General features: G+C 34.9%; 1 pseudogene; it reads left to right on the top strand.

Moving 5' to 3' along the window:
• Positions 1 to 334: 334 nt before the first annotated feature.
• On the top strand, positions 335 to 8,663 carry LOC107932123 (tuberculostearic acid methyltransferase UfaA1-like; annotated as a pseudogene).
• The last annotated feature ends 1,921 nt before the right edge of the window (positions 8,664 to 10,584 follow it).

The raw sequence follows: 10,584 nt of genomic DNA, 5'->3' as shown, positions 1-10,584 counted from the left end.
TTGAGAAATTAAACATACAAATTTAACGTGGAAAAACCCTTTCAAAGAAGATAAAAAATCACAGGTAAAAATAATTTTACTATAATGAGTACAAAAGATGGAGATTAAAACTGAACCCCGAAAACCCGAAAACAAAGAACGCTTAAGACGTAAACACAAAATTCTCTAAATGTGTTATTAGTTCTAATCTTTAATAGGTGTGTTTTCTAAGGTTATAAAAGAACCTATTTATAAGCTAAATTCATAGGTCAAATAATAATAAAATAATTTAAACTAATCAGAGTTTGATTGAAACAAATAAAAAGAGTTTAATTAATAATGCAGTTCACAAGTGATGTTCACTTCTTTCCAGGCTGGGATGATTGCTGCAAATGGTTTGCTGGGAAAAAGTTGTTATATTCTTCTAAGCAATCTAAAGCCTATGGTACCCTCTCTAGTGGAAACCGAGGCACGTCTTTTTGTTACTAAATTCCTCAGTCATTTTATATCAACTGGGTCTGTTATGTGAGTTGCTACAATCTATGTTCAGTCTATGCCACTGATTCATTCAACCATGAACATCATTTTTTGTTTATAGTTTTAACAATCAATATCTTTTACTTTTTCCGTGAGCAGTTTATTGGAGAACGGTGGTACTATGTTTACCTTTGAAGGAACTACTAAAAAGTGTTCTCTAAAAACTGTTATTAATGTTCACAACCCCCATTTTTATTGGAAGGTAAATTCTCGTAACGATGTAATTTCCTTATATATCAGCCACTAATGAGTACAAAAATTGCTTTTCAGGTTAGGACTGCTGCAGATATAAGCCTTGCAGATGCATATATCAATGGAGATATTTCTTTTGGTGATAAAAGATATGGTTTTTTAAACGTTTTAATGGTAAAAAAATTTTGACATGATAATAGCAATGAGTTTATAACCACTGGTATTTATTTTCATTATATTTGCCTTGTTACCTGCAGATTCTTTTTGCCAACAGAGGTTTGATTTCTTCCAGCTCAATTAAGAAAAGGTATACTACTAATTGTAAACCACAATAATACATTACCTATGTTGATATGATCCTCTAAATACAAAGACATTTTGAAAAAAGTTTTAACATAATCATGTCATACAAATAGCCGTGTCTAACATATGGGTGTCGGAAGCTGGCATTTCAAGAAAATTGAAGAATCGAAGAGTAACATAGCTTTTATATTCTTCTCCTAAATCTCAATTGAGATTGTATCTAACTCCTTCTGTTTAGGCGTCGATGGACACCGTTTTTTTTACAGCTGGTTTAACATCTGCAAAGTATTGCTTCAAGCATTTCTCAAGGAGAAATACTCTTACACAAGCTCGTAGGAACATTTCACGCCATTACGACCTGGTACGAGGCCATGACATAAAATTTATTGCTACAATAGTCTTTATGCAAGTTCAAACATGAAACAACTAATATGTATAGTGATAATATGCAGCTTTTTTAGATTTTAAGACATACCAAATGCATATAAAAATATTCTATGGTTTTTGTTCATAGAGTAATGAACTCTTTGCATTATTCATGGATGAAACAATGGCACACTCCTGTGCAGTGTTTAAGGTTAGACTCACTGTCAATGCTTGCCATTTCATGTAATAATTTATTAAAATAAGATTGTTGGTAACTTCATTTTTGGTTTGTTTTACAGACAGAAGATGAAGATTTGACAGATGCACAACAGAGAAAATTCTCTCTTCTAATTGAAGAAGTAATTCCTTATAGTAATAATACTTTCTAGCCATACCTTAACCTATCAAATTTTCCTTTTGCAATATTCCAGGCTAGAATTGATAACAAGATGAAATTCTTGAGATTGGATGTGGTTGGGGAGGCTTAGCTATCGAGGTTGTCAAATGAACCGGATGCAAATATACCTGGATTACTTTATCCGAAGAGCAGCTCAAACTTGCAGAAAAAAGAGTGAAGGAAGCTGGACTTCAGGTACCTATATGATAAACTGCAACTTAATGACAAAAAAATATAAGCTGCTAATTATCTACCATTATAGAGAAGGCCAAATTGAAGTCATGATATGCTTTTAATTTTGTCAATGGCTCTGGCCATTGCATCTGATTGACTTTAGGGGTTCATAGCCATTGCTATCTCTGTATTTTAACTTTGAAAGTCGACTTCCGTGGATTAGGATTCAGAATTTCTTTGAACTTTATTGTCAGGAAAATATAAGATTTCAACTCTGTGACTATCGACAACTACCTAGCACCTACAAGTATGACAAAATTATATCTTGGTAAGTTCTTTAAGCCACCAATGTTACCCCCATTACATACCCAAGAAAAGATCATAATACTATATGGCCATCTCCAGTGAGATGATAGCAGCTGTTGGCCATGAATACATGGAAGACTTCTTCGATTGTTGCAAATCAGTGTTAGTAGAAGATGGCCTTCTTGTTTTACAAGTAGCTAAAGCTTGAAGAATATTATTATAGCCATTTAACTATGGCCATCATTATTAGCTAGTACATTTATTTTGTCTAATGCGTGGGGTGGTTCATGTTACTGCAGTTCACATCAATACCAGAAAAGCGTTTCGATGAATACAGGCAGAGTTCAGATTTTATCAAGGAATACATCTTCCCTGGTAGGGTAACAACAGCCATGAATGCTGCATCCAGACTCTGGTATAATGCAATTTCCTCCCTAGTAAACTTTTATGCACATATCCTTGCATTTTGTTTTGGTTTCTATTATACACATATTTGGTTATGGAGAAAAGTGAAGGAAGATGTGTAATTGTAGTGTGGAGTATGTGGGAAACATAGGACGTCATTACTACCAAACTCTTAGACACTGGAGAAAGAATTTCTTGGAGAAGCAGAGGTACATTTGTGTGCTATTCCAACTCTTCCATTTTCTTATTTGAAATTTTGTCTCCAACACATACCTAAATGTAGGTACCAAGATATGTCTTTTAAGAATATTAAAATACGTGTCGAACATAAATAATACCTTATGTAGTATTAATGAAATTTGGAAAGTTGATTGTGTCGTGGTTACATAGCAAAATCAATGCTTTGGGATTCAATGACAAGTTCATTCGAACATGGGAATACTATTTTGATTATTGTGCTGCTGGTTTCAAGTCCAATACTCTTGGTAATTACCATGAGTACGAGATATAATCCTACAAAAAAAAATATTTGAAGTCCAAATAACATAAATACATGTATTTTGTACCTTGTTTATGCCATCTAATTATCATTAATGTTTTGCAAATGAAGGTTGTATTTTATCGCCCTGAAATGTAGCTGCACTTGGCAACCTATTCAAAGGCACTACACCAAAACAGGTCTTTAGCGGCCTTTTTTTAGGCCTTTTACGGCGCTTTTTAACGCCACTAAAGGTATTTGCAGCGCTTCCAGAAGCGCCGCAAAAAAGGCCGCTAACGAAAACGTCGCAAACGTTTGCAGCGTTTACAAACAAAAACGCCGCTAAAGACCATGTTCTTTAGCGGCGCTTAAAAAAAACGCCGCTAAAGACAATGTTATTTAGCGGCGCTTACAAAAAAACGCCTCTAAAGACCATGTTCTTTAGCGGCGCTTAGGAAAAAATGCCGCTAAAGACAATGTTCTTTAGCGGCGCTTAGAAAAAAACGCCGCTAAAGACCATGTGCTTTAACGGCGCTTAGAAAAAGACGCCGCTAAAGACCATGTACTTTAGCGGCGTTTATTCTTAAGCGCCGCTAAAGAACATGAAAAATAGTGACGTTTTTTTTAAAAACCCCGCTAAAGAATTCTTTAGCGGCGCTTTTATACAAAAACACCACTATTTTTGGGATTTTTTTATATTAAAATTTTCATTTTTTCAGCCCTCCTGTAGCAACAAATCAAAAGCAACCAGATTTAAACCAGCCAAAAGCAATAAATTTATATAATATTTCAAATTAAACGAATAAAATAATATTAATATCAATAAATAAAAGTGAATTCATAGTATTTTTGCAAAAATGTTAAAAGTTAAAATGATAAAAATATTTATGTCATACACTATGAAGGCGGAAGTTGCGACTGAAACATCTTCATCACAGCCTGAAGCTGTTGCTGGAGTTCGTCGTACTTTTTGGCCTGCTCTGCTTCTCTCGCTGCAGCTTCTGCTTCCCTCGCTGCCGTCTCTGCTTTAAGTTGTAGCTGGAGTTCTTCATATTTCCTTTGAACCTCAACTGTGGTCGCTTGCATTTCAGCCATCTGGTCTTTCAACCTCTGAACTTCAGCTTGAGCCTGACTCCCCGAAGCCATGTATTGGTGGGAGCTGGATCCAAAATATTGGGTTGGGCTAACAAAAGATCATTGAAATCGAACCCGACCATACCTTTCAGGACCCAAAACTTCAGTAATAATCCGGTTATCAATGTCTTCAAGATGAACAGAATTATCACTAGAAGCAATCGCTTCGTACTCCGCCTTTTTATCCTTTAGTTTTTCCTAATAAATAAATCACATAGTTAGGAACGCAATATTATATATTAAAAAACATATGCAACATAACAATAGTCGCATTACAAGCAATGAATTAAACCATTAGAAAATAAACACTAAAAATAACTAAAATAAGTCAAATCTTATTAAGTAAACGTACCATTATTTCACCAGCTTCAGGAGTCATGGGAGATCCATCTTTCTTCCTATGTGTAATTTCAAAAAGTTGAAGGCGTCCAACTTTTTGACCGGACGATAGTTCCTACAATATGGTAGTATAAATATTATTTAACAGAAAGTTACACATATTCGACAATATTAAAAAAATTAAAAATACCTCCGCCTAAGCTACACATGCAAAACTTCTCGACCCGGCTGTGTGGGTGAATTTTTGTTTCTGCCTGCTGCTTTTTCCAACTTGTTCACGATCCTACGTTATGAAATTTTTAGTACGTAAATAGAAAATACTATAAACTAAAATAATTACAATAGTTTGGAAGTACGTCATACCTCGCCTTTCTTCGAATGCCAAAATCTAACCGCATCTTCCCATTGGTACCTCAACATACCCGGCGGGACATTTTGCAATTTCTCATCTAGGGTTGTTTTTGTTTTATAATAATTTTTCTTCAAAGTACTTTTATTGTCTCTCCATCTTTTTCCCAATGCCTTCTTTACGTAAGCATTCGAGACCTCTAAAGCAAACCTCGCCTACAAAAAACAAAAAACACAAGTTAATAAAGTAAATATAAATGAAACTATTTCCCAAGCATTACAGATGGCATTAACATTTTTTTACCTTAATATTATCGAGGGCTTGGTTTTTGTTGCTTTCGGGCATTTCATGCCATGACTCGTAGTTGATAGGCAACATATTTGGATTTCGTGCTAAAATGCCCATGTATCCTGCTAAAAGTCGAGCTTCTGATCCAACAGGCTGACCAAAACTGTTTCGTCCAACTTTGACACGCTCGACTGGATCTAACTAGTATAACTCTCTAAGTAGCGTACGTCCTTGACCTCTGCGCGTCCCACCATTTTCAGCTACAAATGGTATATTATAATATAAGAATTTGAAAAATAAATCAACTATAACAGAAACACACGCATGTAAATTAAACGCCACTAATGATGTTCTTTTACGGCGTTTTTTAGAAAACGCCACTATGTGTTCAGGTTTTTGCGGCGTTTTAGGATTAGCGCCACTAATGGTCGATTTTTAGCAGCGTTTGTCTATCAAACGCCACAAAAGATACCGCCAAAGGCCTGTTTTGGTGTAGTGAGGCTTCCCTTCTACTTCTTAATTATTTCTTTTCTTTCATTCAAGGTTAAAATATGTCATAAATGTTTATACTCTTCGAAATCTTAAAATTTAGTCACTGTATTTCTATTGTCGGAATGTACATAAACTTATGGTATATTTTAACCTTTATTCAAATATAAAAAAATAATATTTAAGATTTCGCTAATACACAATGAATAAAATAGAAAAGAACATTACAATTGCTTACATAGTTCGATTTTAAACCTACATATGCAAGAACTGATTCAGAAATAAATTCACTATTCAATCATTGTATAAACTCTAATATAAATCCAACCAGCCCAAAGTTTATTGCAACTTTATTCTCGTGCACTCTATATCAATTCACTCAATAACCTTCAACTTTTGCTAATAAAGGTTGAAAACACAACTCTTATTCCTCGTTTGGTTACAAGTGTAATAACATGAGAAAAATATTTATTTATTACACATATATTATAATAGTTGGACATAAAATAAAGAATAGTTAATACAATTTTAAACTTGAAATTAAAATCTATTCAAAATTAGACATGTCAAAACCATTGAAAACAGAGATTTTAGTTGTCGACTTTAAAAAACAAAAAATTGGGAGTCGCCACCAATCTTTTATTGAGGTGTGATTAGATCACCTAAAAACGGCTTTGGTCTACGAGTTTTAGAAAAACGGATCCGGGAGTCAGTTACGTACGAGGAAGGATTAGCACCCTCATAACGCCCAAAATTGGTACCAAATTGATTATTTAATGTCTTAAGGTCGAATGAAAAAAATAATCCCTAATTAAATTGAGTTTTTCATTAAGACTCTCTCATTTTGGAGAAGAAAATGTCACACCCAATGCGTTAGGGCACGATATTTTATTTATTCAAAAGTGAGTTTGTCCAAAATACTTGTGTAATGAAATTTAAAAGAATATTCATTTGTTTAAAATTTACAAGGAAATCGAGCCTCAATACGTTAGGGCACAATCTCTCAAAATTCTAAACATTGGATATTTTCCTTATTATTTTTTTAAAAAAATCTTCATTTCGAGAAATTAATGCGCCACATCCAATACGTTAGGACACAACATGTTGAATTCTCAATAATGAGTTTTTATTTTTTGATTAAAGAGCAATTCTCGATTGTTAGATTTAACAAAGAAAATTGGAACCTAATACGTTAGGGCTCAATTTCCTTGAAAATCCTAAATACGAGTATTATCTCTATTTTGAAAATTTTCTATTTTTAAAATCGAGGAGGAAGATGATGTAATGTTATATTGAATGTATGTATAAATGTCGCAATAACAAATTATAATAAATACGACAATGATATAGAAATAACATAAATAGTAAATAAACGAAATTAAATAAAAAAAACAATGACATGCAAAATATCAAATAAATGAGCAAAATAAAAAAAAATTCTTTTAAAATATAGATGTGAACACATAAATAACGAATGAAGTAAATAAACAAAATAAATAAAAAGATATATAATATATACATCGAAATTATAAAAGACATACATATGATTTACATATAAAATTTTGGATTATAAAATTTATATGAACAAAATATGTAATGCATTTGTGAAAATAAAGAAAAATATATAAATATGTGTATATATATATTTATAAATTATAAAATATGTGTTAAAAATATAAGTATGTATTTAAGCATTTTCAAAAATAAATAAAAAAACATAGATATATATGTATATATATAAATATAAAAGAATATTCATTAGAAAAAAATATAAATATAAATATAAATATAAATATATATACATGTACATGTACATATAATATATATACATATAGATTAAATAATAATTACATTATCGAAATTAATTAATAAATATATGTATATGCGTGTATATAAAAATTGTGAAGATAAAAAATAAATAAAATATGTACTTGTATATCTTCTACAAAAATTTAAAACATATATGCACATATATATTATAAAAAAATGTATGTATGTACATGGAAATAATAATTATAATATTAATAATAATAAAATTTAAAAACAAAAATAAAAAAAAGGACTAAATAGTCAACAAAATTAAAACAACAGGAAATAAATGAAATTTAAGCAAAATTGTGGGCCAAATTGCGACACGCGGATTACATGGGGGGCTAAATCAGAAATAATCCATCTCCCTAAAACGCTGCGCAGCGACGGGGACCAATTTGCAATAAAACAAAATGCGAAGCAAAATTTAAAAAAATCAGAAATTTAATTTAAATACGCTACAAAAGTAAGGGGAGTGATTGGAAAAAATTCCCATGTGCTATAAAACACGCGGATCTAGTGCCTTTCAGGTCGGGTCGTCGGGTTTCGGCCTATACGACGTCGTTTTGAGGCTACTGAAGCAGACCTCAAACGGCGTCGTTTCATGACCGTTATAAAATCAATTTTTCTTAAAAATTTTTTCATTTTTTCCCTTGTTTTAAAACAGCAGAGGAACCCTCTGCTAGGGTTTTGCTCTCCTCACTGCCGCCGCCGTTCAAGCCACACTACGGCCTCTGTCGATGCCTCAGTTTCCAATTGCGACGGAGAGGGCACCAACTCGGCGATTCAGGCGAAAAGGTAAGTTTTCCCTCTCCCTATGTTATTCCAATATTTTTGAATCTGTTTTCTCTTTTTATTGATTTTCCGGAAGAATCCCTCCATTTTACAATATTTTGAGTCTGCTTTATAGCAGTCATGAACAAAAGAAAAAAGGTATGAAATCTCTTAGTGCATCTCGCTGATTTCCTCCGATTTTCTTGTTACTCTGCCGATTCTTATTTCCTTTTTTGTTATTTCTTGCTGTGCAGGTTCATGGCCAGCCTGGAGATGCGCGGTGGTGTAGCATGCGCAGGGGAAGAGGCGCGTCTGGGCTACTGTTGCGGCGCGATGGAGATTAGAAACCCTAGGGTTTCTGATGATTTTTGGGCCACCACAATTTGGGCCTTTGTTTTATTCCGGGTTTGGGCTATATTGGCCTGTTTGTAATTCGGATTTGGTTTTTGTAAAAGAAATGGACTGTTTATTAGGGGCCGGGTAAAATTTAGGTATTACAGCTGCCCCTCTTTGCTCGTTATCGTGTAACGGGGACAGAGCAAAGACTTTAAAAATACCCAATTTTACCCGGTCGTGCTGGACCTTGGTACTCTGCTTCTTTAAGTAGCCTCATTCCTTCCTACTGCATCTTCAGAGGTATAGGAACTAGTGCTTCGATCCCATCCACTGCAACGTCAGGGAGATAGGATGTGTACGCTGTAGTTTCTCAAGAGAACAAAATTTACTATCTTTAATCTACTCTACTGAAACTTCAGGGAGATAAGACCTATAGCTTCAACATAATTTGCTTCAACTTAAAGATGAACTTGATGCGATCTGCTCTACTGTAATTTTAGAGAGATAAGAACCATCATTCTAATCCACTCCACTACAACTTTAGGGAGATAGGATTTGTTTATTTAGTCTGCCCCACTGCAATTTCAGAGGGATGAGACTCACTTTCTTGGGTCTGCTCCACTGCAACTTCAGGGAGATAAGACCTGATATGACCTGCTCTCTGCAACTTCAGAGAGATAAGAATTGTATCTTCGATCTACTTCACCACCAGTATGGGAAGACAAGATCTGCTATCTTTGATCTACTTCATGCTAATACATGAAGACAAGATCTGCTATCTTTGATCTACTTCATGCTAATACATGAAGACAAGATCTGCTTTCTTTGATCTACTTCACGCCAATACATGAAGATAAGATCTGCTTTCTTCGATCTACTTCACGCTAATATATGAAGACAAGATCTGCTTTCTTTGAGCTACTTCACGCCAATACATGAAGACAAGATCTACTATCTTCAGCTTGCTCCGCTACAACCCAGGGAGGCAAGGCTAGTGTCTTTGATCTGCTTCACTTTCGGTACAGGAATGCAAGATCTGCTATTTTCAACCTACTCCACTATGACCTAGAGAGGCAAGGTTGGTATCTTCGATCTGCTTCACTGTCGGTATAGGAAGGCGAGATCTTCTATCTTTAACCTGCTCCACTACAACCTAGGGAGGCAAGGCTGGTATCTTCGATCTGCTTCACTGTCAATACAAGAAGGCAAGATCTGCTATCTTCAACCTGCTCCACTACGACCCAGGGAGGCAAGGCTGGTGTCTTTGATCTGTTTCACCATCGGTACAGGAAGGCAAGATCTGTTATCTTCAACCTGCTCCACTACGACCCAGGGAGGCAAGGCTGGTATCTTCGATCTGCTTCACTGTCGGTACAGGAGGGCAAGATCTTCTATCTTCAACCTGCTCCACTACAACCTAGGGAGGCAAGGCTGGTATCTTCGATTTGCTTTACTGTCGGTACAGGAAGGCAAGATCTTCTATCTTCAACCTGCTCCACTACAACCTAGGGAGGCAAGGCTGGTATCTTCGATCTGCTTCACTGTCGGTACAGGAAGGCAAGATCTGCTATCTTCAACCTGCTCCACTACAACCTAGGGAGGCAAGGCTGGTATCTTCGATCTGCTTCACTGTCGATATAGGAAGGCAATATCTGCTATCTTCCACCTGCTCCACTACAACTTAGGGAGGCAAGGCTGGTATCTTTGATCTGCTTCACTGTCGGTACAGGAAGGCAAGATCTGTTGTCTTCAACCTGCTCTGCTATAACCCAGAGAGGCAAGGCTGGTATCTTCGATCTGTTCTCTGAGGAACATGACCTGTATAATAAACCTAAATATGCCTAAGATTAGGATGGCATTATCGAAATGCATCAAATGCTCCTAACTAGACGTGTGTGAATGGTGTTTGCATGAATGTAGAATGCTATT

The sequence above is a fragment of the Gossypium hirsutum genome, chromosome D02 (assembly GCF_007990345.1).
Source record: "Gossypium hirsutum isolate 1008001.06 chromosome D02, Gossypium_hirsutum_v2.1, whole genome shotgun sequence".
NCBI lineage: Eukaryota > Viridiplantae > Streptophyta > Magnoliopsida > Malvales > Malvaceae > Gossypium > Gossypium hirsutum.
Note: the sequence above shows the minus strand (reverse complement) of the source record. Positions and strands in the feature narration are given on the sequence as shown.